This window comes from Vulpes lagopus, chromosome 20 (assembly GCF_018345385.1).
Source record: "Vulpes lagopus strain Blue_001 chromosome 20, ASM1834538v1, whole genome shotgun sequence".
In the NCBI taxonomy this organism is placed as follows: domain Eukaryota; kingdom Metazoa; phylum Chordata; class Mammalia; order Carnivora; family Canidae; genus Vulpes; species Vulpes lagopus.
Window position 1 is genome coordinate 2,420,039 of NC_054843.1, and position 26,993 is coordinate 2,447,031.

Consider the following 26,993-nt stretch of genomic DNA (forward strand, 5'->3'; position numbering starts at 1 on the left):
ACGGGGTCTCCTGGGGACCTCAGGCCTTGCCAGTGTGTGGCCAAGCTCTGCCAAGGAATGACCTTGAGCCTGCAACCTGCGTGGACACTCAGGGAGGTGGCACGTGGACGGGGTGACTCGGCGGGGCTGGAAGCGGGCTGGGGACACGGTCAGGGCTGCTCCCCGAGACTCCAGGGTGCCCACAAACCCGGATGCTCGCTTGGACTCCTGGCCTGACATCGAGCACCGACACCCCCGCGCCCCTCATGGGGCTCGGGGCACATGCACCGCCCGCCCCCGGCCGGGGCCCTCTCCCAGGGCCGTGCCGCCCTCCCCAGAGTGGACTCCATCACCCGCGTCCCTGATAAGGACATCGAGGCCCCGAGATTCACCCCACGTGGCAGATCAGCCTGCCCGTGGCTCCCGCGGGCCAGATCCCACGGGCTGTGCTGTCCGTGTCCAGTCAGAGGCCGATGGGACACACCTCGGCTCTGCTCGGGTGTCGTCCTCTGGACGGTGGTCCACGGAGGCCCGACGGGAAGGCGCCAGCTCCCGGCCCCTCTGCCCGACGCGAGCCGGTTACAGCTCTTCTCCCCAGGCGCCCCCAGCCCAGCACCTGGCACCAGCGCCCCGGGCCCAGAGCCCCCGGCGTGTGGGTGGGGGTGCGCCCGGGGCAGCCGCCCGGGGTGGGGGCTCCGAGTCCGGGGTGCCCGCACGGCCCGTGCTGAGAGCGGGGCGGCGCTCCGGCCCCGGGAATGCAGGGCGGCCCCCGCAGGCCGGGGCTTGTCTGCGGTGGAGCGCGGGCACGCGGCGTACCCTGGGCGTGGGCATTCCCGGCACGGAGGCTGGGGCTCCTCTCGCTGGAAACTGCGTCACCCTCCTCCAGGCCGGGCCGGGATGGCAAGAGGCCTGGCTCTGGAGACGGTGACTCACGAGGTCACCCCGATGGCCCTGCTCTTTCACACTCGGGCTGTCTGGTGTCTGCCCAAGTCTGGAGCTGACCGTCCCCCGCCCCCCGCGCCCCAGCTCAGGGACCCGGGCCTGTGGGACAGAGCCGGCCGGAGCTCACACACGTGGCCAGCGGCCAACCCGGCCTGGGCCCAGGAGCCTGTCCTACCTGGTGATGAGCCTGGAGACGGAGCTTTGGGGCCGGGGGGCGTGGTTTGAGAGTCACTGGGACCCCCCACCCCGGCTCCGTATCAGTCCCGGGGCTTGGCCAGGGCTCCGGGCCAGGGGGGGTTTGTGTGACTGTGTTGCCAGGGGCCCCCACAGGCTTGTCCCTCTGGATGAAGGGAAAGTTCTGAGTCCTGTGACTCCCAGGCCGATAGGTTTCCTCACGTGGAAATGGGTGACAGCAGTGATGTCACATGCCAAGTGGGCCCAGCCTGGCCCACAGGGGGCGCTCCCGGGCATGAGCGGTTCCCAGGCGGCCTCGGGCAGTGCACGGGGGCTACCTCCCACGCTGGGGTCCCTCGCCTGCCCCGTCCGTGGGACTCCGCGGCCCCCGACCTGGCCCAGGGGCCTCTGTGACCCTCACCGGGTGAGCTCCTCCTCCTCCTGCCCACCTTGTGCCCCTGGCCGCGCCGTGTGCTCCCCTGCGTTCTCTCCACCCTGGCCCCTGCCCCCCGGCTGAGCTCCGTCACCGCCGAGCCGGGCCGCACCTGGACACCCGCGCACCCCAACCTGCCCTCCCTCCGTCCAGGGAGCGGGGGCCCTGTGCTTCCCTCCCTGCTCAGCCCTGCCTTCTCCTGGGCCACCAGTTTTCAGGGAGTCCCAGAGGCTCATGTTCAAGCCTCGTCCCCACCGACCAGGTGTGTGGCAACCCGACTGGAGGTGGCGGGGGCGCAGGAGCCCTGTGTGCGAGGCCCCCTGGTTCTGCCCTTCCTGTGGCGTGGTCCCGGGCAAGCACCTGCACCCCGAGAATCCCACTTCGCAGCCTCCTCCTCGCGGGGCAGTTGTGGGTGGTGCCCGAGGGTGTGCGGGAACTCACCCGGGACCTCGTCCTCTGCCCGGGGCCGCTCTCAGCTGCCCCCACCCCCCGGAGCCCTGGGTGCTCACGGGGCCCCCTCATGGGCTGCCCGGGCCCTCTGCCCCCTCTGGTCTGAGGCTGCCTCGACGCCGCCCCTGCCCCCCCCCCCGGCCCGCGAGGGGCCCCTCAGCCCGGGCCCCTTCCCGAAAGAGGCGGGCTCCAGAAGGCAAACCCTGCAAAACCTACAAACGGCTGTCGGGGGCCGATTTGGGGACGGTGCCGACGAACCGGAGCTGCCGGCCGGGCAGGGGCTTGATCTTGCTGCCGGAGGCTCCCTGGGCGGCCGGGCGGGCGCTTGCTTCCCTGGCCCCTCCAGAGACGAGGGCGCTGGCGGGGAGGGCAAGGGTCCCACCCGCGGATGCACCACAGGGGGTGCGGCCCGGGGCTGGAAGGCTGGGGTGTCCCAGAGCCCACACACTCTCCCGGCAGTGCCCCGGCCCAGAGCCCCCGCTCGTGTCCACTGCCACCGTCCTGGGGGCCCAGCGGCGTCCCTCGAGGCCGAGAGGCCGGGGTGACGTGGCTGCTGCCCGGGAAGCCTGTGGTGTCTCCAGGTTGGGCAGCAGGACCGGGGAGGAGGGGCCGGGGGAATAATCAGAGCAGCAGCCGCGGCAAACCGGACTGTTCTTTTTTAATTTATTTATTCATGAGAGACGCAGAGAGAGGCCGAGACACAGGCAGAGGGAGGAGCTTCCCTGCGGGGAGCCCGATGCAGGACTCGATCCCAGGACCCCGGGGTCACGGCCTGAGCTGACGGCAGACGCTCCACCGCTGCGCCCCCCGGGAGCCCCCAGACTGCACTGTCTGCGTGGACGAGCCGGCCTGGCTCTGCCCGAGGGCTGGGCCCCTTGTCTCCCCATCAGGGCCCCGTGTGGGCAGAGGGACCTGGTGCCCAGGATGGAGAACAGCGCCTTTGCCTGCGGAGCCAGTCCCTCCAAACACGCGTGGGGCTAACAATGTCCGAGACACGACCACAGCCCCTGAGGCCGAGGGTCCCACGTCGTGGCGCCCACGGAGGGAGTCCACGCAGGAGGTTGTGTCGGGTGAGCGTCACGGGCACGCCCTCACACCTTTCCTGCTTAGAACAATTTCCCCGTCGTGGGAGGATCAGGTGGCGTCATAATATTTCCAAGTGGGACTGTTTCAGGGAGGGGCCCTTGTTCCGCTGTTGGGGACTTCTCTGTCCTTGGGGATCGGCTGGCGCACTGAGCACGGAGGGGATGCGGGGGCGCAGGGCCAGCGGCGTGGTGGCCCGAGCTCCGGGACCCGTCCTCCCTGCCGGCGGCCCCTTCCTGCGGCTTCTCTGGGCCAAGGCCTGCGGAGGGCTCTCCCCCTGGCTCCTTATCGGCCCATCGGCCCTTTAGGGAATGACGCTTCCTGCCGAATTGGAGTCCGCTCGCAGGAGACTTCCTATTTGGGGAATGCAGCAGAGCTGGGCCTCTGGAGCGTCCAGGAAGAGGAGAGCCCCTTCCGGAGCCGCGGGCAAGACAACACACCGGGGACACGGCGCCTGCGCCGAGCGCCCACGCCAGAGCGCGGCCTTCCCTGGAAGCCGGCCCCGGGCCTTGACGTCCTGGCCCCGAGCTCCTGCCCATAGGAAATGGGGGGGCGGGGGGAGCTTGGGTGGGGGCTTGTCCGGGGGACAGCTGGGAAGGCTGGCCCCGGCTAGGGCCCCCCTGACACCCCAGATGCGCCCAGGTGCCCTCGGCTCTGCACCTGGACACACCCCTGTGGTGGCCTGGGCGCGGCCTCCCCCTGACACCAGGCTTCTCGGCCTCTGAGAGCCACGTGGGGCACCAGGCCCGGCCCTGAGCTCGGCTCTGGGGCTCTAGTCCCAGGATCTAGAGGCACCCCCGACCCCAGGGCCTGGGCGATCTCACGGGCAGGTGGGGGCCTGGCCACGAACCGGGGAGGAGCCAGCTATCCCTCCCCCGTCCTCCTGCACCTGCGCCCGTCCCCACTGTGTCTCTGCCGCTGGAGCAGCTCCTCCTGCTCTGTCCCTCCAGCCTGGGGAGGGTAGGTCCTGGAGCACTTGGCATCCCAGACGCGCTGACGGCCGCCTGAAGCCTCCCCCGGCCCCAGGAGCCTCTGGCCGTGACAGAAACACCTTCCTCTCTCCAGGCGGGCAGCCCTTGAATGTGACCACGGTGTCCCCAAGGCCCCCACGGGCGGACCCCATGTCCTGCCCTCCCCCACTCACCTCCTGGGGCTCAGGGTCACCTCCCACACAGGAATCCTGCCTCAGCCTCTGCCTCTGGGGGCCCCGCCCCAGCCAGCCTCCCTCTCCTGCCTCATCGGCCCGGGTAAGGCCTCTCAGGGGTCCTCTCCCTCTGGACCCCTCGAGCATCACAGTCCAGGGCGGCCGGTGGGCCTGCCTCTTGGCCAGGCCTCCCCCCACCCCCGTCCTGAGACCGGGGGCAGGGGAGGAAGGCAGAGCTAGGGAGGGGGCTGCCTCGGGAGGTGGGGAGGGCTGGGTGCTCTGACGGGTGCCGGGCTTTGGCCAGACCCTGGGCCCGGGGGACAGGCTTCCGCTTTGCCAGCCTCCCTGGGACCACAGAGCCTGCTGGTGGCATCAAGCCCTCCTTACATAAGCGGCGTGAAGATACACGCACAGCCCCGGGCAAGTCGGAACAGCCACCAACGGGCGGGGAGCCACGTGGCTGAGCCCCGGGAACGCGGTGAGTAAGGCGGAAAGCCCCGGCTGGCAGGCTGGCAGGAAAGGGACTCTGGGCGGGGCGGCCCTGGCAGAGAAAGTGCTCAGCCAGGGAGGCTCTGAGCCTCCAGGAGGCCGCCCCGGCCAAGCCCCGGCCCTGCCCCAGCCGCGTCCCGCTGTCCGCGCTCACACGGCTCACGCGCCTGCACGGCTGACCACCTGCCCTAACCGGGTCGGGGAGGCCCGCGCTGGCCCCTCTCTTCTGCCCACGGGGTTCCCGGGAAGCTCATCCTGAGGTCCCTAACTTGGTCACATCTGCAAAGACCCCTTTTCCACATGAGACCTCACCCACGGGCTCGGGGGGTCAGGACATGCGCACAGCCTGGGGGACCAGCATGCCTCCAAGCCAGTTGGTAGGAGGAGGTGCCCCCTGAACCTCTTGGCTGTGCTGTGAGCTGGGGAGGCTCCCAGAGGCCTCCCGACTTGGTGGGACCAGTGGGGTCCGGACAGCGTCCCCCAGCAGGGCTGCTCCTTAGGAGCCGAGCCCCAAACACGCCCCGCCCCCCGTCCCTCCTTGGGCTCCTTCCCGCCCAGGCGCCCCTGCCCCACCCCCAGGAGCATCTCCATCCCTTGTGTGAGGCTCTCCGTGCCTCTGGCCCATCTGGTCCCCTGGCGCTCACAGGGACCCAGCGGTTCCCACGGTTACGGCAAACCCAGAGAACGGGGTGCTGTGTTTTATTCTCAGTCCTCGGAGGGGGCTGGCCCTTTGCCTGAATTGTCCCTGGACAAGCTGGGAGCTCCGAGGCCCCCACGGCCCCCACTCCGGGCAGTCCCAGGACGGCAGAAGTAGAAAAATAGTTTTATTTTTCTAAGTGGCCACAGGCCTCTTTTTGGGAAGCTGAGCCCCATCTTCCAGCTTCCTGGGACTCAGCCCCCAGACAGGCAGAGGTCTGTGGCTTGTCCACGCTGGCCGTGCCCTGCCCTCGGTGGCCGTGGGTCCCTGTGAGCTCCTGTCCCCGGCTGCCTCTCCGGGGAACCTGCTGGGGTCCTCTGGCCTCAGCTGGCACCTTCTAGAGCAGTATTTTGACCCAGGTGATGCCCACGGGTCCTCCCTGCGTCCCCAGAGGCCCTGGGGTAGCGGCCTGAGGGTGGGTAGTGCCCAGGCCCGGCCTCGGGTGTGCACGGACCCGTCCCCAGCCCACCAGCAGGTGCCCCCCCACCCCCGGTCCCAGCTTCCTTTTACGGCTGGTAGGGAGCCCGGAAGCTGCACCCCCAGCAAGTGACCAGACAAGGGATGTTCTCAGGGAGCCAACAATGAGTCAGGATGGAAAGTGGGGGTGCTCGCGGGTGCTCCGGGACCACCTGTGCTTTCCAGCTCCGTGACCGTGAGAACCCACTCTTGGCCCCACCACCGCGGAGAGGCACAGGACCCCAGGATGCCACTCCCCCAACAGGGGAACAGCAGGTGAACCCACCTGGGGTGACAGGGCACCCTCAGGGCAGTGGCCGGAGACCCGCCAGCCCCCAAACAGCCCTGCCCCCCACTGTGACCCGAGTCTGGATTAAAGCAGGCTCACCGTCCATCTCCCGGGGCTCCGGCCCCCTTCTAGGACGTACCTGCCGAGAGCTGTCCCCCGTCCCAACATCGAGGTCCTCTGGGTCACGTGAGCGTGGAGGCGCTGTGCAGGGGCTTTCCCACGAGCCCGAGCTGCCGGTCACCTTGTGCTCTGGGCCCCGAGCTGAGGCGCTGACAGCGGTGCCTGCGGGCACTGGGCTCACTCGGGCTCCTCCCTCGGTGTGTCGGTCCACTCGGGCTCCTGCCTCGCTCCTCGGCCGCTCCCTCCTTCAGTATTTTGTCGTTTTCCATTTTAACTTAGCGATTGGCTCCTTGCTTGACCTCCGTGTGTCTGCCGTGGAGGCTGCTTCGAGCCTGTGATTCGCGCCCCCCCGCGCCCCGGGAAGGCGGCCTCGGATAACGTGCACGAGCCCCCAGACGCTTCCCCCTCCTCTAGACTCACTGTCCACTGCCCCCTGCCTCCACGTCGTCGGAAGACACGTTTGACTATCGAGAAATGGGCGGAGGACGTGAGCAGACACGTCTCCAGCGGAGACCCACACGGGGCCCCAGACACGCGGGAAGATGCTCCCCGTCCCTCGGCGTCAGGGACACCCACCAGCACCACGTGGGACCCCCCCACCCCGCAGGCCCATCAGGACGGCCACCGTCGGGAGGCGACAGGTGCAGGGAGGACGTGGAGAAAGGGGAGCCTGTCTGAGGCTGGTGGGAACGCCGGCGGGCGGCCACCGTGGGGACGGCAGGGGGGTGGCCTCAAGGAGCCGGACACGGAGCTGCCCTATGAGGCGGCAATTGCACTGCTGGGTACCGACCCCACAGCCCAGAGGCGGTGAGCTGCAGGGGCACCTGCACCCCCGCGTTCCCAGCGGCCGTGTCCACGGGGGCCGCGCTGCGGGAGGAGCCTCGACGTCCACGAACAGATGCTGGAGGGAGGAGATGTGGTCCCTGCTCACCCCGGGTGTCACTCGGCCGTCAGAGGGGGGAGATCTCGCCATTTACAGTGACGTGGGGGGAGCCGAGGGCGTGATGCCGAGGGGGGTGAGTCGGCCGGGGAGAGACATGATCGCACGGCCCCCCTCACACGGGGACTGGAGGACACAGCCCAGAGGGTCAGGGGAAGGAGGGAAAGTGAATGGGAAGGAATGAGAGAGGGAGAAAACCCAGGAGAGACTCTGAACTCCGGGACTGGGGTCGCTGGAGGGGCGGGGGTGGGGGCGGGCATCGAGGAGGGCACAGGATGGGATGAGCACCCGGTGTTACAGGCAACTCATGAACTGTCGCGCTCTCCCTCTGAAATTAATGATGTACTAGACGTTGGCTGGTTGAATTTAAATTAAAAAAAAAAAAAAGATGTTTGTTCTGGTCTACTTTGTGCCTAATTTCTTTTTAATTAATGGTCTTTCTTAGAGTAGATTTATGTTTGCAGAGTGATTGAGCGGGAAAGCCAGGGAGGAGCCAACACTCCCTGCTCCCCTGCTCGGAGGTCACCCCGCCGGCTGGAACGGGGCATGTTTGTCACAACTGGTGGCCAGTGCTGCCCCATTATTACTAGTAACCATGCCAGCAGCTGACATGGGGGTTCAGGAGTGGGGTTCACTCCTGGTGTCATGCTTCTGCGGTTTGGAGACACGCAGAACGACCACGCGCGGCCACCATAGAGTATCTTACAGAATAGGCTCGCTGCCCTCCGCCCAACCCCAGCCACCTTTCTCCTGTCGCCGTCATTCTGTCTTTTCCAGAATATCCGAGTTGGAAGTGTACCGTGTGCGTGTGGCCTTCCGCACCAACCTCTTTTCCTTAGCGATCTGCATTCCAGGTTCCTCCACGATGGCTTCTTGTGGCCTCCGTGAGGTGGAGGCGAAATCGATGGTCCCTTGAATTGCTCCTCCCTACAGGGCAATGCATCATTTTTCTCTTGGGTTCGTGAGATCCTCGTGGTTTTTGTTGTTTTGTTTTGCTTTGTTTTTGAGCAGCTTGTGATGCGGCTGGGCGCGGTTTTCTTTGAGTGGAGCCTGTTTGGGATTTGCTGAGCTTGTTAAAACTGCCCATTTGCCTTTCCCCAGATTTGGGACATTTTCTGCTATTATTACGTCAAATATTTTTCTGTGCCCGTTTCCGTCCTCTCCCCCGGGACTCCCGTGCTGTCAATGGCGGACTGCTCGCTATCGTGCCACCAAACCCTAAGCTTCTGCCCATTTTCTTTTTTCAAGCTTATTTTTCCCTCTGTCGTACAGGCTGGAAATTTTCTAGGGATCTCTCCATATGTTCACTCCCCTTTCCGATCACTGCCATTCGGCTACGAAGCCCACTCAATGATGTGGCTTTTTTTTTTTTTTTTAATTTCAGATCTTTTATCTTTTGGTTCTAAAATTTCTATTTAGTTGGTTTTTGTAGTGTCTGTTTCTCTACAGAGGATTTCTATCTTTCCACTCACTTCAAATGTATTTTCCTTTACCGTGTGGAGCATAGTTATAACAGGTGCTTCAAAGTCTTTATCAGATGGTTCCAGCATTGGGTCATATCGAGGGGGTGGCATCTATGGATTGTCATTCCCTTGAGAATTTTTGTGGCTCCCTGTGCATCAAGTGATCTGGGGGGACTTGTGGTTGTCCCTGTGACCTGCCTGTCCTGGCTGTCCAAGGTCTGTGTGTGTTTTCATATAAATCATATAAATAGTGGTTAAATTCCTGCATAATCCCATAATCCCTCCATCCCTGCCCAAGTCCTCCCATACCCTGGGAGCTCCAGACCAAAGGATCATGTCTGCATGGGCTTCACGGCCTTCATGCTGGGGTTCCCATGGGGCTGGCTCAGGACACTGGCCCGTGAGGTCACACCCCAGCCAGCTGATGTCTTGGAATCATCAAGGATGCCCTTGTATCATGGACACTAAGCACATGTTGGGGTCAGTGATGGGGACTCAGAAGCAGGCTCTGTGGTCTGACATGGAAACACGTCAACCTGCAGGGTGGTCTCCGTCTCATTCCCTCATGGGAGGGAATGCAGGCATGTGGTGCTGAAGGCGCTGCAGGACGGAACCCAGGTGGCAGACCTGCCCTCACAGGAGGGTGGGCAACAGCAGGTGTGGCTGGTGGCTGCAGAGGAGGGTCTTCAAGCCAGATCGGGGGAGGGCAGGTCAGGCGGCTGCAGAAGAGGGAGGTGGAGGTGAGGCACGGCCCTGAGAGGTCACTGGAGGCCGGTTTTGCCACTTGAGAAGGGTGGTGCAGGGCCGGCTGAGCCGTCTAGGTCCTTCCCTGACCTGCAGGCAGGTTCTCGAGCTGGGTGGTGAGGAAGTGGCATCTGTGGGAAGCCTCTGAGGCCATGGGGCCTTGATCTGGGGGCGAAGCCTCAAGCTTTCCTCTTGGCAGAGCAAAACTCGGAGGAACACCAACTGCCAGCACAATGGGAGGAAAACCTGTTTCCTTTTACTTTCTTAGGGGAAAAAAAGCCTTAAAGTTCTGAACAAATGCATGGGAAGAGACCTCTCCACTTTGAACCTGGAACCCACGGGGGCTGGGCGTCCTTGGGAGGACGCAGAGCTGGCCTAGCCGTGGCAGGAAGCACCCACGTGGCCACGAGCATGCTGCCCGAGTCGGAGAACCCCAGAACACTCTGGGACACCTCTTTGCTGGTGCCCAGGGGGCTCTGGCCTCCCATACGCAGGGCAGCAAGGCACCTGGCCCTTCCGACTCCGTGGCCCTCCTGGGGGCTGCCCGCCGGGCCCTGACAGCCGGGGTAGGGCGGCCCGTCTTGGAGGAGCTGAGAAGTCACCCGGGTGCCCTGGCTCGGACGGGCCGGTGCCAACGGGAGCCCCAGGAGAGGAGGGGGATCTGTGCTCTTGGGCCCTGTTTGCATGGCTCACACCCACCAGTGGGCTTTCCCCGGGGCCAGGGGCCAAGGGTGTGACGGCTCACGTGCCGTTGAGTAGAAATGCTCCAGACACACACACTAGACTGTGAAGGAGCCTGAGTGTGCTTTACACACACATACACACACCCCGTTGCATGTGCGCACATGCTCACACACAGGTGCACGTGTACCAATGTGCACACGTGTGCTCACACAAGAATGTACCCAGTCACACACACGAACTCACACACATAGTCATGCCTGTCGCATCCACAAGCACACTCCATATTCGCTCACGCGTGAACTCACACACAGTCATACCGACACACACACTTAGGATTGGACACATGCCCCACAGCGTGCACACATATGTACTCACATGTGTACCCACAGTCACACACGAACTCACATACATGGTCACGTGTTGCATGTGCCATGCACGCTTGCACATGAGCCCACCGTCACACGTATGCCCATCAACAGCACACCACACACGTGCACGCACATCAGCCCTCACACACACCCTCCGCTCTACACACAGAGAGAAGTGGACAAGTCAGACCCCCCAGCTAGCTGCTAAGCGCACGTCGGAGCTGGCCTGTTCCCTCCAGGCCTCTCAGGGCCTCAGCCGCCAACAGCGGGCTCGCTATGTCGGGGCCACGCAAAGATCGTAAAAAGTCCGCGTGCAAACAAAGCCGTGCTTCCGTAAAGCGAGGTTTGCTGGGATGAAGTCCCCAGGAAGTCCTTTCTGTGAAGAATGACACTGATCATCACACTGAGAGCAAAAGGACTGAGACGTGTGCACGCGTGCCTAGAACCACAGAGCACGTGCAGTCCACGTGTTCGCACCTTGGAATGGGAACCCCCGCGACGGCGCCCCTTCCAGGCAGGCGCCCCAGAGCCCTGTGACCCACGCCAGGCTTGGTCGGGGTTTGGGTGTGGGTCAGAGTGTCTCCTCGACGCCGCTGGGTGGAGTTCAGGTGAGGCCTGGAGGGTCAGAGGTTGGCAGGAGGTGTGCCCGGTCGCCCCAGCAGGTGGAGATGGCTGGGCTGGAGGTGGGACATGTGAGGTCTTGGGGTTGCTCTGCAGCTGCAGGCCGGGCGCAGTGCTCCGAAGTGGTGGCCCCGTTGGCCTGAGTGGGGTGCCTGCACCCCCGGGCTCCCTTTGGCCCAGGCCCCTCCGAGCTGGGTTTCCCTCTGTGAGCAGAGGAGTCCTGTCACCTGGGGGCCCCTGCATGTCTGTTGGGCACCCAGGCCCCCACCCGAGCCCCTGCACCCCCCCAGCCTTCCTGGCCCAGCTGCCACGTCCCCTCCTCCGAACCACCCCCCCCCCCCCCCGACTCCCAGGTGCTCAGCGATGTGCTCACTGGTCGATTGACTCTTACTGGTTTCCGTGGCCCCGTGTCCCGGGGGCAGTGACATTAAGGGAGATGGGACCGCGGGGAACAGCAGGCTGGGGGGACAGGCAGGGAAGAACAGGGGCTCTGCGAGGCCCAGGAGCCGTGGGAGGGGTGGGGACCGGCCTACCCACGCTCCCCGCTGTGTCCCGGGAGCCCCTCTGTCCCTCTGTCTGGGGCTCCTCTGCCTGCAGGGCAGGTGTGTTCCCCCTGGGGCCCCTTCCCACCTCATCCCGCCAGCATCGTCCTGTCTGCTGCTCCCTCCGGGGACTCCTCCCCCAGTGGGTCCTGGGGACGGTGATGCGACGTCAGGAGGTCGTCAGTGTCTGCGGACCAAGCAGAGGCTGGCGGTGGCTGTTCGACCTCGGGTCCCTGCCACCCTCCAGCTCGGGCTCTTCTCCGCGGCCCGTCGCTCTGCAGGCCCGGACCCCCAGCAGGTGCGCGCTGCCCGCCTCTCCGCGCCCCGGACTGCGGAGTCAGACCCACCTGCAGGGACTCACGGGCCCTGCTCCAGCAGCAGCAGCAGCCCCGGCCCGGCCAAGTCCTCCCTGCCCACATCCCTGGTGCTCCCGCCATGCCACTCCGGGGGCTTAACAGGCTGCCCCCAGGGGCCCGGCATCCACTTCCGCTCCCCTGGGGGCACCGGTGCAGCCCGAGTCCCATTAGAGAGGAGGGGCCGATAGCCAGCACCCAGCCACGCTCACTCCGCGCTCGCTTCCCCGTGGGCCACGCCCACACAGCCTGTGTGCACACGCACACACGCACACACACCAGTGCACATGCCCACACTTGCACACACAGCACACGTGCACATACCGCATGTGCACATGCGCACACATGCCCACACTCACGCACACACCACACGTACACACAGCACAAGCACATGCACAGGCATACACCACGCACACAGACACACACACACACTCCAGCCCTTTCTCGTCCCCCCTCCTGTGTGCCCTCCTGGACTCTGTCCACCTCCAAGTTCTTCCTACGATGTGTCTCCGTTGGGACAGGAGGGAGGCGAGGACACAGGATGGAAGGGACCAATGGTCCTGGGCTCTGGGGGGAGTGAGCCTGAGAGACAGGGCTACCGGGACGGGTGGTGCCTGGGGTCGACCCCTCTAGGACCCCGCGGGCAGGGAGGGCAGCAGGCTGGGTGAGGTCAGCAGGCTGAGCAGGTGGGGTGGGGACGGCTGTCCAGGTGGACACCGGCTTCTTCAGGAACTGGGGTGGAGTTGGCAAGAGTGACAGAAACAAGTGCCAGTGCCTTGGGGGTGGGACAGTCCCACGCATCCCAGAGGGATGTCACCTGGACAGAGTATCGTCTATAAGGATGCATGGCAGGATGAAGGCTTCAGAGAGGATGGAGGAACGGGGTCTGGGGTGGCAAGGAGGAGCCAGGAGGAGCCCCTACCCCTGTCCCGTGGAGGGAGTGAGGGAGGGGCCCCCCCATGGTGGGAGGGTGCAAGGGAACCAGGCTCTCAGGAGGCTGGGGCCAGTTACGGCGGGAGGCAGGGACAAGAGGCAGCCCTGTGGGCCTCTGCTGACACCTGTTTTCTCAGAGGGTGCAGGGAAGGTTATGGGGTGGGATGGGCGGGGCTGGACTGGGGGTGCAGGGCCGTGCGGGGAGAGACACAGGTAACCTCAGAGCCAGAGGCTTCTTGTGGGCACACAGAGTAGGTCTCCAGGTTCGGGGCAGACTGAGGGACATGAGGGTGTGAGTGAGTGTGCAGACGAGGTATGTGTGTGTTTGTGTGTGTGCATGAGCAGCACATGCGCAGCGTGTGTGTGGCACATGCAGTGGGCGTGTGCCTGTGTGCACGCGTGTGTGGCATGTGTATACCTGAGCATGCACGGCACCTGCATGAGTGTGCGTGTGTGGTGTGCTTGTGTGGCACGTGCATGTGCGGGTTTACAGCTCCTGTGGATGGAGGCGCGGAGATGGGCCTTCGCGACTGCCAGCTCCAAGTTCAGGCAAAGGGGGCTTCCCAGGGGCTGGAAGCTTGGAGTTTGGCCCCGAAATAAATGCTTCCAGAAGTAAGAGGGAAAACATTGGAAAGCTCAAAAAAAATTTTTTTTTTAATGCAAGGGATTTAGCTAAGAAAAAAACAATATTAACTTCATGGAGCCGTCCTGAGGTCAGGATATGGTCAGCATGTGTTTCTGGCCCTGAGCAGTCGGACCAGAGCTCTGGAATGTTCCAGACACCTGAAACGTCAGCTCGGCTTTCTGTTTTTCTTGCCGAGCCAGGGAGCAGATTTCAGGAAGTCTTCAGCAGGGACTGAAATGCAAAGGGGTGTGCTCCTGACTGGGGGTGAGCCCGCTGCTCCCTGAACAGGCTCCCCGGGGGCAGAGGGGCGTCCCTGGGAAGGGGGGGCACTCTGGAGGGCGGCGCTCCCATGAGCTGTTTCCCGGGGATTCTCTAACCCGCCTGCGCTCGAGCCGGGGTGAAGGAGGTCAACAGAACCCCAGCCCCACAGCTCCGGGCCCGAGGGAGTGGGGCGCCAGCAGCCGCCCGCCGTGGGGGGGCCGTGGCTCCGTGCTTCCCCGCCGGCCCGTCCGCTTCCGGAGCTGCGCGCCCAAGGCCCCGCGGACCCGAGGGATTCCTGGAAGACCAGGCCACACTCGGGTTAAACAAACCACCCAGCATTCTTCTTGTGTTTGGATATTTCCAAAGATCGATCGTGCGTGGACTTTGTGATTTGTGATCCAACGTGACATCAAAGAAAGCGTGTCCTTTGGGTGAAATCCGTGATTCCTGCCATGTCTAAAAACGTTTAAATTTCCTGTCCCGGAAAAAGCGAGCCCCGGACCCCTCCCCCGTGGCCTCCTCTGCAGCGGGGAGCGGGGAGCGCGTGTCCGAGTGGGAAATCCGAGAACCCGGGACTCTCGCTGTGGGTGGACTTAGGAACGTCCCCCTGGGGCTTCCCCCCGGGGAGGGGGGTCACTTAGATGGGGTGTCGGAGGGCTTTAGTCTCCAACTGTCTGTTGCTGGGTATTTTCTAAGAGACACCACTGAAAGATACGTTTCTGTCCTGTTGGGGACACGGCACCGAGAGGCCGGGGGCCACCGGCAGCTCCTGGGAGGACGGTGACCTGTGCAAGAACACGGTGCGGGCGGCAGGCAGCGGATCAGAGCTGGTTGGAGACCAGGCGCACATCGTGGGCGCTCGGCCGCCACCTGCTCCCCGCAGCCGCGGCTGCCAGTGGGCTCGGAACTCCCTGTCAGGGCAGGATGGCCTTGGCCGAAGGGGACAGAACCTGTGGTGCCCCTGTGCCCGGGAGGGTGGGTGGCCGCCACGCTTTCATGATTGCTGCCGTCTGAAGGCGTCTGTCTCCCAGATTCTCACGTGGAGACCCCAGTCCCAACGGGACGGTATCTGGAGGTGGGGCCTGTGGGTAGTTCTTGAGGGCGAGGGTGAGCGGGGGGGTGGTGGGGGGGGTCCTTGCGCTGAGATCCAAGAGAGAGCAGAGCCCGGGCCCTGAGACCCCCGTGCCTTACCGTCTGCCCCCGTGGGGGGTCCCCCACCACCCTGGGTGAATCCAGAACACGGCCACTCAGGTCGTTTCTTTGTAGGGGCCTCCTTCTGTCCTGGAGTCCTGGTTGAGAAAAAGCTGGCTGAAGGAATGATCTAGAGAGAATAGGTTTGGGAACGGGGACTGTTTGCTTAGGAAAATGAACTTACTCAGGAAGATGGGCCTTAGGCACACAAGAGGGAGGTCTTCTGACCCAGGCCCCGCTACCAAGAGCCGAGGCTGAGGGTGGCTGTGGGTGGGGCGGTGGTGGGCACGGGCTATAGGCTCAGTCAGCAGGACGGCAGGCACAGGGCTCCGCGGGCAGGCCTGGGGCACACGGCGCCTCCCCTTGGAGCTCGCGGCCCTGGTTGGCGGCACACAGCCTGGAGCGGGGCTTACCCACGAGGCCCCGAACCCTGCGCATCACGGAAGGGCCCAGCTGTAGGAGCCGGAGTCTTCCGCGCCCCGTACATCAAGGTCCTGACACCACGGAGCCACGTGGCGATTTGTCAAAGCAAACGTGTGTGCACGTGCGGGCCCCGGCCTGGCAGGCTGCCCAGGCCCAGCCTGGAGTCCCCGGGACGCCTGCCCGCCTGCCGGGACTGCGCCAGGCGGCTCCTTAGAGCGGGGCTGCTCACAGGCTGGCGCCTCTGCTGCACTGAGCCCAGGCTCCCTGGGGTGGGCTGTGTCTGTGGGGGTGCAGGAGGTTCTCGGTGGGGTGGGGGCAGCGGGTGGCCGGGCCGCAGCCTGGTTCTCCTCCTCCTCCTTCAAAGTAATGGACTTAGTTCCTTTTATAGGAATTTCCCTTTGCAGAGGATCTGATGGAAAGTGCAGTCCCCACCCCTCCCCCGTGGGCCCCACCTTGCGTGCCACGCTCGGCTCCTCACAATCCCTGAGCCCGGGTGGATGCGCTCCTACGAAGCCATGGTTCCCGCGGGGTTCATTCCTCGGGCCGTACTGACAAATGGAGGCTGACGTGTGCCCCATTCCAGAATCATACGGAGGAGGCCCTGCCCCCCAGGCCTGTGCTCCACCGAGCCGCCCCTCCCTCCCCCACGGCGCAGCTCCTGATCCGTTTGCTGTCTCCTGTGCTTTGCCTTTTCCAGAATGTCACAGAGCTGGAATCACACACCCTCAACCCACCCGATTCTTTTCAGAGGATGTGGTGCGTGAAATCCTGGAGCCAGGCGAGGGTGTGGCAGGCCGGGCTGCTTCGCTGAGTTTTCTCTCTTGCACGTGAGTCTGTACAAACCAGTCCTGATTGTCCTCAGGCCGTGGAGTTAGTGCCTGGGGTGATTTTCTGCCTACCATTCAAGGAGGTTTATACCTGGAGAGGTCTCAGCCTCCTGGGATAGACGGGAAAGGGTGAGAGGTGGCAGCTTCTCCAGGGTCTGAAGCTTCTCCAGGGGCAGCAGCTACTCCAGGGTCTGCAGCTACTCCAGAGCCAGCAGCTTCTCCAGGGGCAGCAGCTACTCCAGGGTCTGCCACTTCTTCAGGGTCTGCAACTTCTCCAGGGCCTGCAGCTTCTCCAGGGTCTGTAGCTACTCCAGAGCCAGCAGCTTCTCCAGGGGCAGCAGCTACTCCAGGGTCTGCCACTTCTTCAGGGTCTGCAACTTCTCCAGGGCCTGCAGCTTCTCCAGGGTTAGCAGCTTCTCCAGGGTTAGCAGCTTCTCCAGAGCCACAGCTTCTCCAAGGGCAGCAGCTACTCCAGGGTCTGCCACTTCTTCAGGGTCTGCAACTTCTCCAGGGCCTGCAGCTTCTCCAGGGTCTGCAGCTTCTCCAGCGTTAGCAGCTTCTCCAGAGCCGCAGCTTCTCCAGAGCCGCAGCTTCTCCAACGGCAGCAGCTACTCCAGGGGCAGCAGCTTCTCCAGGGCCAGCAGCTACTCCAGGGTCTGCCACTTCTTCAGAGTCTGCAACTTCTCCAGGGCCTGCAGCTTTTCCAGGATCTGCAGCTTCTCCAGGGTCTGTAGCTTCTCCAGGGCCAGCAGCTACTCCAGGGTCTGCCACTTCTTCAGGGTCTGCAACTTCTCCAGGGCCTGCAGCTTCTCCAGGGCCTGCAGCTTCTCCAGGGTCTGCAACTTCTCCAGGGCTAGCAGCTTCTCCAGAGCCACAGCTACTCCAGGGCCAGCAGCTACTCCAGGGTCTACAGCTACTCCAGGGCCAGTAGGTTCTCCAGGGCTAACAGCTTCTCCAGGTTTACAGCTCCTCCAGAGCCAGCAGCTTCTCTAGGGTCACAGCTTCTCCAGGGCCAGCAGCTTCTCCAGGGTCTGCAGCTTCTCCAAGGCTGACAGATAAAACTCCCTCCTCTGGCCAGCTGAGCCAGTCTGTTCCATCCCTGCGGAGGGGATGGCCTTAGTCCTAGGCCTCAACAGGACAGCTTATCAGAGTGCAACACAATTCACATACGCACAAAATATCATAGCACACGTGTGCACGTGTGTGCTGGCTGGTGTGTGTGAGTTGTGCATATCTTGTGTGTGTGTGCTGTGTGTGTCTTGGGGCTGTTGCATGCATGTTGTGTGTGTGGCAGGTGGGGATGGCCCCGGGGCACCAGGGGATAAGCCATGGCACTCAGGTGGCTGCTGGCCAGAAGAATGCAGTGACTGGAGGAGCGTTAGGAAGCGACACAGCTGAGGGCACAGCATACCCCTTCCTGACTCACTGCCTTTCCAACCTGCGAGGCAGCGGGAAGGAGGGAGCCGTCTTTGTCACCCTCTTGCTTGCCAGGGTGTGGTTGGGCCCTTGGCTCCCTGGGGCTCCCCACAGCTCCTGGGCTGGGCGCCCGTCTGGAGCCTCTGTGGTGGAGCTAGCTGTTGGCCGCGAAGACTTGCAAATGAAGGGAGACCCCGGGTATCAAATGAGAGAATGAATGCTGGGCACTTCTGCGTGCCAGGCTTCCCTTGCCGGAGCTGAGGGTTGTGGCGGTGGCAGCGGTGTCGATGGCAGTGGGGTTAATGGTGGCCGCGACGTTGGCAAAATGTTGCTGCTGGTGCTGATGACGTAGATTCGTTGGTGTTGGTGTAGGTGTTGTTGGTGGTGGTGGGGCGGTATTGGTGGGATGTTTGGGGGGCCCACGGACCCCAGTAGAGGGGAGGAATATGCAGGGTGTGGACTTAGCTGGACCAGCAAGCCTAAACTATCTGGGGTCACCCAGGTATTTAAGGCCTAGAGGGGACAAAGAAGCATCTTCTTTGTTGCCACAGCCACAGGGAGGGTGAGCAGGCTGGCTCAGTGCACGACTAGGTCACAGTGGACATGCCCTGGAGCCCCGGCCCCATGACCTGGATGAGCCCCAGAGTCACATCTGGCCACTCTGGGCTGGGCGATAGGGGTCAGGCTGGAGTCGTGGCCCAGTGAAGCATCCTGGTTGCCCACATCCCGGACAGAGTCTACTCAGGGCTGTGGGCTGGACGCCTCCTCCCTCTGGCTGTGAGGCCCTGGGGATTGGCTGCCCTGTGCCCAGGAGGGTCGGGGATGTCTTGGAAACTGGTCCCAGGAGCCCCTGGTTGGAGCGGTCTGGGGATGGGCCATCCTGGAAGGGACAGAAGAGGAGCTGACAAGAGGACCTTAAGAGGTGCCGGGCGACCTGCCCCCGGGTCCCAAGCTCAGGGAAGGAGAGGCTGCCAGATGGAAGACAGAGGGGGCTTGTCACTCAGGGGACAAGGAATGGCCAGGCGCAACGTGCTGGGTGCGTCTGAGACGCTGGAGGCCGAGGGCACAGGTGTCATGAGGTCCGAGGCCCGGGACACCTCTCCAGCCAGGCCTCCCAGTGACTGCGACCCCCGTGCGGCCAGTGGGACGGGGAGGCGTCCTCTCCATCCTGGTGTCCCTCCCAGCTGGCGGCTGGGCCTGTGTCCTTGCGTCTCTCCCTGGCTCGCATGCGGTGGGACGCACGGCACGTGGCAGCCACGCGGCTCCCGGCGGCTGCTCATAGCCCGGGCCTGGATGGGCGCCGACGGGCACCTGCGGGGCGCTGGCCCGTCCTCCGGCGCCGTCACCTGGGCCTGTTTCAGCACCTGAGACAGAAGGCGGAGAAGCCGTCGGGCAGGGCCGGGCGCAGGACCCTCCTCCGACATCCTTTAGGGGACTCTCTAGGCAAAACGTCCCTCACGAAGGAAGTTCTCGTTTCTGTGCAGGAAGCGCGAGGCCTGCGGCCGGCAGAGGACACAGGGCACTCGGAGCGGCCACGGCCCTCCCCACGCAGGACGCTGGCCTGCTGCTCCCGGCCGCTCCTGGCCTGGGTGACCGAGGAGGCGTGGCGGGGACCCTGGGCCCTCCCGGGCGGCGCCGTCGCTCGGCACATCGGGACCCCAGGCCCGTCACGGGCAGGCCGGCCGGACGCCCCTCGGGCCTGGCGCGTGTCCCCTCCCTGCCCGCGCTCGCTCCCGGCCAGGGCGCCCCGAGAGGAGCACCCAGGAGCCGCCCTGCCGCCAGGCGCCCGCGGCCAACGGGAGGAGGACGTGGATGCAGCCCCGGAACACAGACATCGATAATTCGGCTTTTCAGAACTGCAGCGATCTTTAAAATGCCTCTTTTTCTCTTTTGATTCAGAGTCTTAATGGAAGCCCGCGTGTTCCAAGGACCATTTAATATTTAAACAGTTGCCTCCACTTTGAAGGTCAGTCCAGAGCTCAGGGTGCGAGGCCGGGCGTGGAGGGGGAAGGGAGGCGGGGCCGGGGACCGGGGTATAGGAGGAGGCCTGCGGGGACGTGGGCTGGGGGGACTCGGGAGAGGGGAGAGGAACGGCCCCCACTGACTGCTCATGGGACCTGGGTCCCTGCAAGAACCTGGCCTGTACCCCAGTGTCTCCGGCTGTGAAGTGGGTCCATGAATCCCTTCTTCAACCCTGGAAATGGGACGACCCCATACAGAGGGCAGGGTGCGAGCGTGCGGGGAGCGGCCTCGGTGGACGCAAGTGGCTGCGGCCCCTGGGAGCGGTTAGTGGTGCCGCTGGGGGGCCCGAGGCCTCCTGACCAGCCTCCCCGCCCTCCCTCCTGCCCGCGGCCCCGAGGCCCATGGGCCCCTCTGTCCCGAGTGTCCCACCAGCACCCCAAATGTTCCAGGGCTCCGGGGAAAGTGTGCCTTTTAGAATAAAAAACAAGTAAACTCAGTTTATCTGCTGTTAGCAGTTACTTGTAAATGTCAAATATTGGGGCACCCGAGGGGCTCCTCTGGCTAAGCGTCCAGCTCTTGGTTTCGGCTCAGGTCATGACCTCGGGTCCTGGGATCGAGCCGCACATCGGGCTCCCTGCTCAGCGGGGAGACTGCTTCTCCCTCTGCCCCTCCCCCTTCTCTCTCTCAAAAAAAAAAAATCTCAAGAATATAAAGTAACCCTTAAATGCTTATACTTTATTTTTTAATTTGGGAAAAGCCCTTCAAGACACACCCCGAAGGCTGAGGTTGGAGGTCGGCGCCCTCGTCGGCTCACTTCCAGACGTAGACGGAAAGGAGGGGTGCGTCCATGCAGCCAGCAGCCACTGACACAGGGTTTTAGGGCGAGGGGAGTGTCAGGAGGGAGGCCAGCCGCAGGGCTGGGGTGTCGGCAGCGCGGGTCCCCCCGCAGGGCGTCTGGAGGGCCGAGTCCTTGGTCCCGGAGCTGGGGGTCTCGGGACTTGCCCAGAGACTGGCGCCGTGTGCACGTGTGCGGGGGACCCCCGGGCCGGGTGGCAAGGCATGGGGCGCCCCAAACCCCCTCCCTCTCTGAGCAGAGCTGGGCCCCCCAAGCCAAGGAGCGCCAGACCTGACTCTCCGGGGGGGACCTGCATTGGGAGCATTGGGCGCGGGGCCACGCGCCACCGAGCGGCCCCACGTGCTGAGCCAACGGCTGACGTCAGGCCCGGGGCCACTTCCAGCAGCGCCGTGAGTCTGACTGGGAAGCCCTGACGGAAAAATTGGCGATTGCTGAGCCTGTGGCGGGAGGGTCACCAGGGAAAGGCGCGGTTCCGCGCGTCACGGGAGCCTCAGCAGGTTCCGCTCGTCTCCCCGGGGTGGCAAGGCAGGGAGCCCCCCCGGACACCTCAACCCTGCTCTGTGTCCCCGCCGGGCGCCCGCGGGGGATCATCAGCAGGCAGGCCACCCGGCCCCGTGGGTCCCCGTAGCCTCTGCCGGGTCCCGCTCAGGTCTGCTCAGGTCCCGGCCGGAATGGGGGACTCCCACACTGGGGGAGGGGGTGCACAGGGCCTCGGAGTGCTGGCCGCTTCCTGGGGCGCTCCCCTGCTCGTGGGAGCACCCGCCTCGGCCGAGGGACGGTGCTGTTTGCAGACCCCCTTCGCCAGCGCACCCCTGTGCACCCAGCAGCGCGGCCCTAGGCCCTGGTCACAGGATGGGGCCAGAACCCCCTGCCCCACGCGCTCCCCACCAATTCAGGATGGCCCACGAGAGGCGCTGAGTCGCTGGGAGGGGACGCCTCTCCTGGGAGCTGGGCCAGGGCCAGGGCCAGGCGGGGCTCGGGGACCCTTCCTGCTTGGAGGAGACTCGGAACACGCGCCTGGCGTCTGTGCCCATCAAGCATTCTTGGTTCCGCTTGGTACAGTTTGTGTTTCGGGCCCTGGGATGGTGTCCATCGCCCTCCCGGGACACACGTGTGTAAGGACGTGCCCGAGATGAGCTTGTGCCACGGGCAGCAGACAACATAGCCACTTACCGGTTCTCTCCAGCTCCTGCCTCCGGCCCCCCGGCACCCCCTTCCTTCCAGCCATGATGCAGGTCCCAGGAGGGACCCCCACGTGCAGGCCCTAGGCTGGGCACGAGGGCCAGGGAGGCGAGGTGGGGGCTCAGGGCGGCCCGTGCGGAGACCCGCTGGGTGGTGTCGGGGCCGTGGCCTAGTCCTGAGCTGGGAGCCCGTGCTTGGAGCTAAGGCCCCCGTGTGTCCTCTCCTGGGCTGAGGCTCCTGGAGGACACGGGGTGTCTGGGCTCTCCCGGGACGCCCCCCACCTCTAGCTCAGCGCTTGGCACACAGTGGCCTGACTATTGGCTCCTGGCGCCTGGCACTGCAGATGGAGCGAGGACACCTGCAAGGGCGTCCATCCCCTCGAGGCCCGGCCAGCCTCCGAGCCCTGGCGGTCCCGAGGCCTCTCCCTTCTTAACACTTTGATGATAGACGCGGCTTTCTCTGTCCTCCCCACTGGGAAGATGCTTCCAGAAAGTAAAGGGTCAAGACCCAGCGGGCTGCCCTGGCCGGGGGAGTGAGCTTGGGGGCAGGCTCAGCAGATGGGGCACGGGCTGTTTCAGGAGTGTGCCTCGGAGCTCGCTGATGCGCCTCCTCCCGGGGGCTTGGGCAGGAGGCCCTCTTCAGAAAGGAGGGTGCACCTCAAGAGAGTTAGCACGGCACGAGTCGGGGCTCACAGGTGCACTCCCAGGGCTTCCTAGGAGGGTAGAGCAAGGCCCCAGGGCACCCGATGCAGCCCCTCTTCTCCCCACCCCTGGCCACGGCGCGTGCCCCAGATTGGAGGGCGGATGGCAGAGGAGGGAGGAGGTGGGCGGGGGACCCGGATGTGCAGGGGGGTGGGGGCGGCTCATTCCCATGGACCTTCGTCTTGCACAGGCCAGGGGCTGAACGAGGGTCGGGTGGCCGGTGGCACCCCTGCAGACGGACGGGCTTCGAACTCCAGGCTTGGCAGTACCCCCGACACTCACGGCGACAGGTGGGGGGTGCGGGGCAACCCGTCCCACGGTGATGTGAAGCCAGACGCCTACACCCTCCCCTTCAGGGGTAGAGATGGGGTCACCAGTGGGAGTCGGGGGCCACGAGAGAGACGGAGGGGTGCCGGGGAGGAGCAGCAGAGGCAGACGGGCAGGGCGGCGTTAGGGGCTCCCTCGGAGCCAGGATCCCACCGCTGTGGTGATGCTCTGAACCAGCCTTGGGTGACCCGGATGGGGGGCACCTTGACCTCTTCCTCAGGATCGGGGTCCCCTGAGCTCCCATAAAAGGACCTACGTTAGGGGCCCCCGGGTGGCTCAGTGGTGGAGCACCTGCCTTCAGCTCAGGGAGTGACCCCAGGGTCTTGGGATCGAGTCCCGCAGGGAGCCTGCTTCTCCCTCTGTGTCTCCGCCTCTCTCTCTGTCTCTCAAGAATAAATAAAATATTTAAAAAATAAATAAAGGGACCTACTTTCCCTGTTTGTTAAGCCCCCTGGGCCCCCGGGGTGTCCCGGCCCAGCCACGCTTGGGCCCCTCGTAGCTCAGGGAGCGCCCTGCTGAGACGGGACCCCCTGACGGCCAGCCGGGGCGGGGGCTCCATGTGGCCCGTTCTCCCCCGGGAGCCAGGAGGCGGCGTGTGTGCAGGTCCAGCACGGACGGCGCCGTCACGGGGACACTGGAGAGAGGAGGGTCGTTGAGGGCAGGACGGGGGACGGCGCCGTCTGACGGCCAGGGACACGCAGACCCACACCCAGTGCTCCGCAGGGCCCAGCCCCACGGTGTCGGTCGGCACCTCCCCTGCTGCGCTGTCGCCGCCCCACGGGGGGTGCTGGGGGACTGTCCCCCTCACACTGGCCGCACCTGGGCAGGGCTCTGCTCCGAGCCCTCGAGATCGATCACCTGCTCTTTCCAATCAGGCTCTTCCCTGATTTCAGGAACGTGCTTGCTTTCCCAGGGCCCCAGGGCATGGAGCTGACTTTGTCGCTGTGACGGGCACACGTCTGGTCACTTGCTGGAGCTGCCAGCATGCGTGTCCCCCCCCGCCCCCCACCAGGCCGGGTGCGCTCCAGGGCCCCGCGTGGCTGGGGTCAGGCCCTGAGCGCTCAGAGGAAGCAGTTTCCGTCCCAGGCCACGTCGTGCAGCCGTGCGCACCCCGGGGCTGGGGGACAGCGGCCCTTCCCACCTGTAGACGTGTCCCAGGGACAGCGGACGTGGCGGGCGATCGAACACAGGGCTGATAACGGGGCCGGTGGCCATCAGGCCGCGTTTGACCATTTAAGGAAAGCCCTGAATTAGAAAGGCATCCAGACCCCGGGACGATAGGCCCAGGCGGCCTCCTGTCCCCCGCGCCCCCCGCCGTGGGGCCCGGCTCCTGGGGGGTCTGCTATCAGCACACGGAGGGCTTGCAGCTCTGTCCGGGCCGTAGCAGACGGACAAATCCAGACGGTTCTGCCGAAGGCCGGGCTCTGCTCGCTTGGCCGGTGGTGGGCGAGCAGTTTCCGTTCGCGTCACTACTTCCCCGCTTGTAAAGGTGGCCGCGGGCTCCCCGTAAACGCTTCTCAGGGGCGCACGGCCTGACTGGCATGGTGGCTCGGAGGCAAAATCCCCCGATTTTACAGATGGGGACACGGGGTCTGAGCGGCGAGGATCAGGGCTGGGTTCTCAGCTGGCGAGGACCCGGCGGGGCTTCTGGCAGGGGGCAGGCTCGTTACAGGAGGGAGCACGTCCAGGGAGGCGGGTGGGAGCCCCCACATGCGGCCTGTTCCTCCCCCCGCACCCCTCGAGCACCCGTGGCTTCCCTGCCCCGCCTCCCTCCTCTTTGCTGTTCCTTAGCTTCTGATTGTCCATCATCTTGCCCCCTGGCCTTTCTCGTTCTCCCTCCAGGTAAGGGGCACCCGAGTCCACCTCCTTGGCCAATCGGGCGCACGGTCACTGTCGCCCAGGGGCTGTGGGCACCTGACGCTGTGGCCTGCACTTCGGGTCCCTGGAGCCCACAGCCTCCGGCACCACCTGCACCACCACACACGCCGCAGTCAGGCTCAGCCCTGCTTTTGCTGGAGCCACGGGGGGAGGCCCCGGAGGGAGGTGCTGGGCCAGGCTGTCCCCCCACCTCCCACCCCCCAGCCACCCCCCCTGCAGCTAGCTGGTGCAGTTGAGCCTCCCTGGGAGGGGGAGTCACCCCCGTAGTAAGGCCAGCGCGCCTCCCTGGCTGGTCCCGGAGGGTCTGCTTACCGGCGGCACGACCTGCCTTCCAGGCCCCCTCTTAACTTGCTTGCACCTGCCAAGACCCCGTTTCCAGATGAGGTCCCCACGCTGAGGTTCGGGGCGGACTGTATCCAGGCAGGGGCCAGGGGACACTGGCCAACCTACTGGATTATGTGATCCAAAACCCAACCGAAAGAGCCACAGGCCTCAAAAGGCGCGTGGGCTCAAAGTCCAGCAGAACGGCACACTCTGTTCCACGCGGTGCCCTGCACTTCACCCACGAGGACAAATGCCCCACCGCGTAAGAGTGTGGCAAACGTCAGCGCCCACGTAGCCGCCCCTGGGGGAGGACGGAGAAGGAGCAGGGAGCAGCTGAGGGGTGCCGTGCCTGCTGGGTGCCGGGTGGCCTGGCCCACATCGCTGCGATGGTGACGGACCGTGAGGGGTCTGGCCACGCGGCCTCCCAGGCTTGCCACTCGCAGGAGCCCCAGTCCAGGGCCAAACCCAGAACCTGCTGCCCCAGGAAGGCTATGGGGCCGGGGTTCCAGGGGAGACAATGCCTCTGCTCCGAGGGGCGCTGCAAGGTCCCCCACTCCTGGGGGATTATCCTGCAGCACGGAGCTGGGGTGTGGCTTCCACTTGGGGTCATCCGCTTCCCGCCCCTCCTGGGGCCCCAGGTGCAGGTCCTGGGGACTCAGATCAGAAAGGGAGCTGCCAGGATTTTGAGGTCACATCTGCACATGGAAACTGAAGCTGCTGCACACGCTGGCTCCCTGTGAGCTGTGTCTGGCCGGGACGTCCCCAGGGACGCCAACAGGGCAAAGTCCCGTCCCCGTCGGCCCACGTCCAGGGCCGCGCCTTCGGGTCTGTGGAGTGGGGTGGCCCTGCCTGCGCTGGGGTCAGGGGTCCCCGGGGGCATCTTCGTGACCCATCATGACCCCAGCTAAGAACCTCGACCCCTCCTGCCTGAGGCCACGGCTCTTTGCTCCTGAGGATTGTGGAAAACCCCTAGGAAGGGGAACCTCTGGGCCTGCTCTTCTGTTTTTCTTTAGAGAGAGCGAGAGAGAGAGAGCGAGAGCACGTGTGTGCACGCAGAGGGGGGAGCGGCAGAGGGAGACTGAGAATCCCAAGCCGACTCCTCGCTGAGCACAGAGCCCGACACGGGGCTCGATCCCATGACCCTGAGATCGTGACCTGAGCTGAAACCAAGAATCGATGCTTAACTGCGAGCCCCCCGGGTGCCCCAGGTCTGCCCTCTTGTCCTGCCCCTGGGGAGGCCCCGTGTCCCCCTGGAGCGGCCTCGCCCAGGCAAGCAGACGCTGGGGTCTCTCACCCCTTCCCTCTGTCGCTGCTGCCTTCCTGTTCTGGCACATTCTGGGAGATGGTCCCTGGGCCATGCGGTGGGGAGCCAGCCAGCTGGGGCCAGGGGAGGCGGAGGGGGGCTGAGTCCTCCAACACCGGGGAGCCCCGAGGGTGCCCCTGAACCGGGTGCGTGGACGCAGGAGGTCGGAGCGCCGTGTGAGCGACACGGAGTCTGGAGACGCAGGCGCCGGCTTCCAGCACGGGCAGGGAGCCCGGGCGCTCCGGAGGACGGAGCTCTGGGGATTAGGGGTGCTGAGTCACGCGGCAGCGGGGGAGGAGGGGGCAGGACAGGATGGCAGGTGAGGACGCCGGGGGCCGCAGGCCGCTGGGTCCAGGGCGGCACGGCCCGAGCTGCCCGGGGCTGCGGCAGCCGTCCGGCCACACTAGCTGGAACATAGGCAGACGGGCGACGCCACACCGGACGGAGGGACGAGACGGGACGGACGGGACCCCGGGCCAGCCCGAGGCTCCAGCAGCGAGCCCAGGCGGCCAGGCTGGCCCAGGCGACGCTGCTGCCTCCCTGGTCCCGGGGTCCATCCTGAGGCAGGCGTCCCCCTCGCGGGATCTGGGGCGCTCAGCGGCTCCGGGGTGGGGGCAGACCCAGGGGGTATTTAGGAAGCCCCCCTGCCCCCTGGCAGCCCGTCTCTGTGGACACCAGAAGCTGACCCCTCACGGGCCCTGCCCCCGAGGCCAGAGGGTGGGGGGGGGTGGAGGCTGCCCCATGAGGAGGGGACGTGGGCCGTGGGGCCCCGGGGTGGGGGAGCCAGCGAGGGCACAGGCCCAGGTCCCACGG

At 65.0% G+C, this 26,993-nt stretch overlaps 1 long non-coding RNA gene across 1 annotated transcript; it reads left to right on the forward strand.

Annotated features, from left to right (window-relative positions):
• Positions 1-3,171: 3,171 nt before the first annotated feature.
• On the forward strand, positions 3,172-7,106 carry LOC121479518. Its single transcript, XR_005984741.1, has 3 exons — positions 3,172-4,683; positions 6,034-6,123; positions 6,536-7,106. It is a non-coding gene; the product is annotated as an uncharacterized LOC121479518 (long non-coding RNA).
• The last annotated feature ends 19,887 nt before the right edge of the window (positions 7,107-26,993 follow it).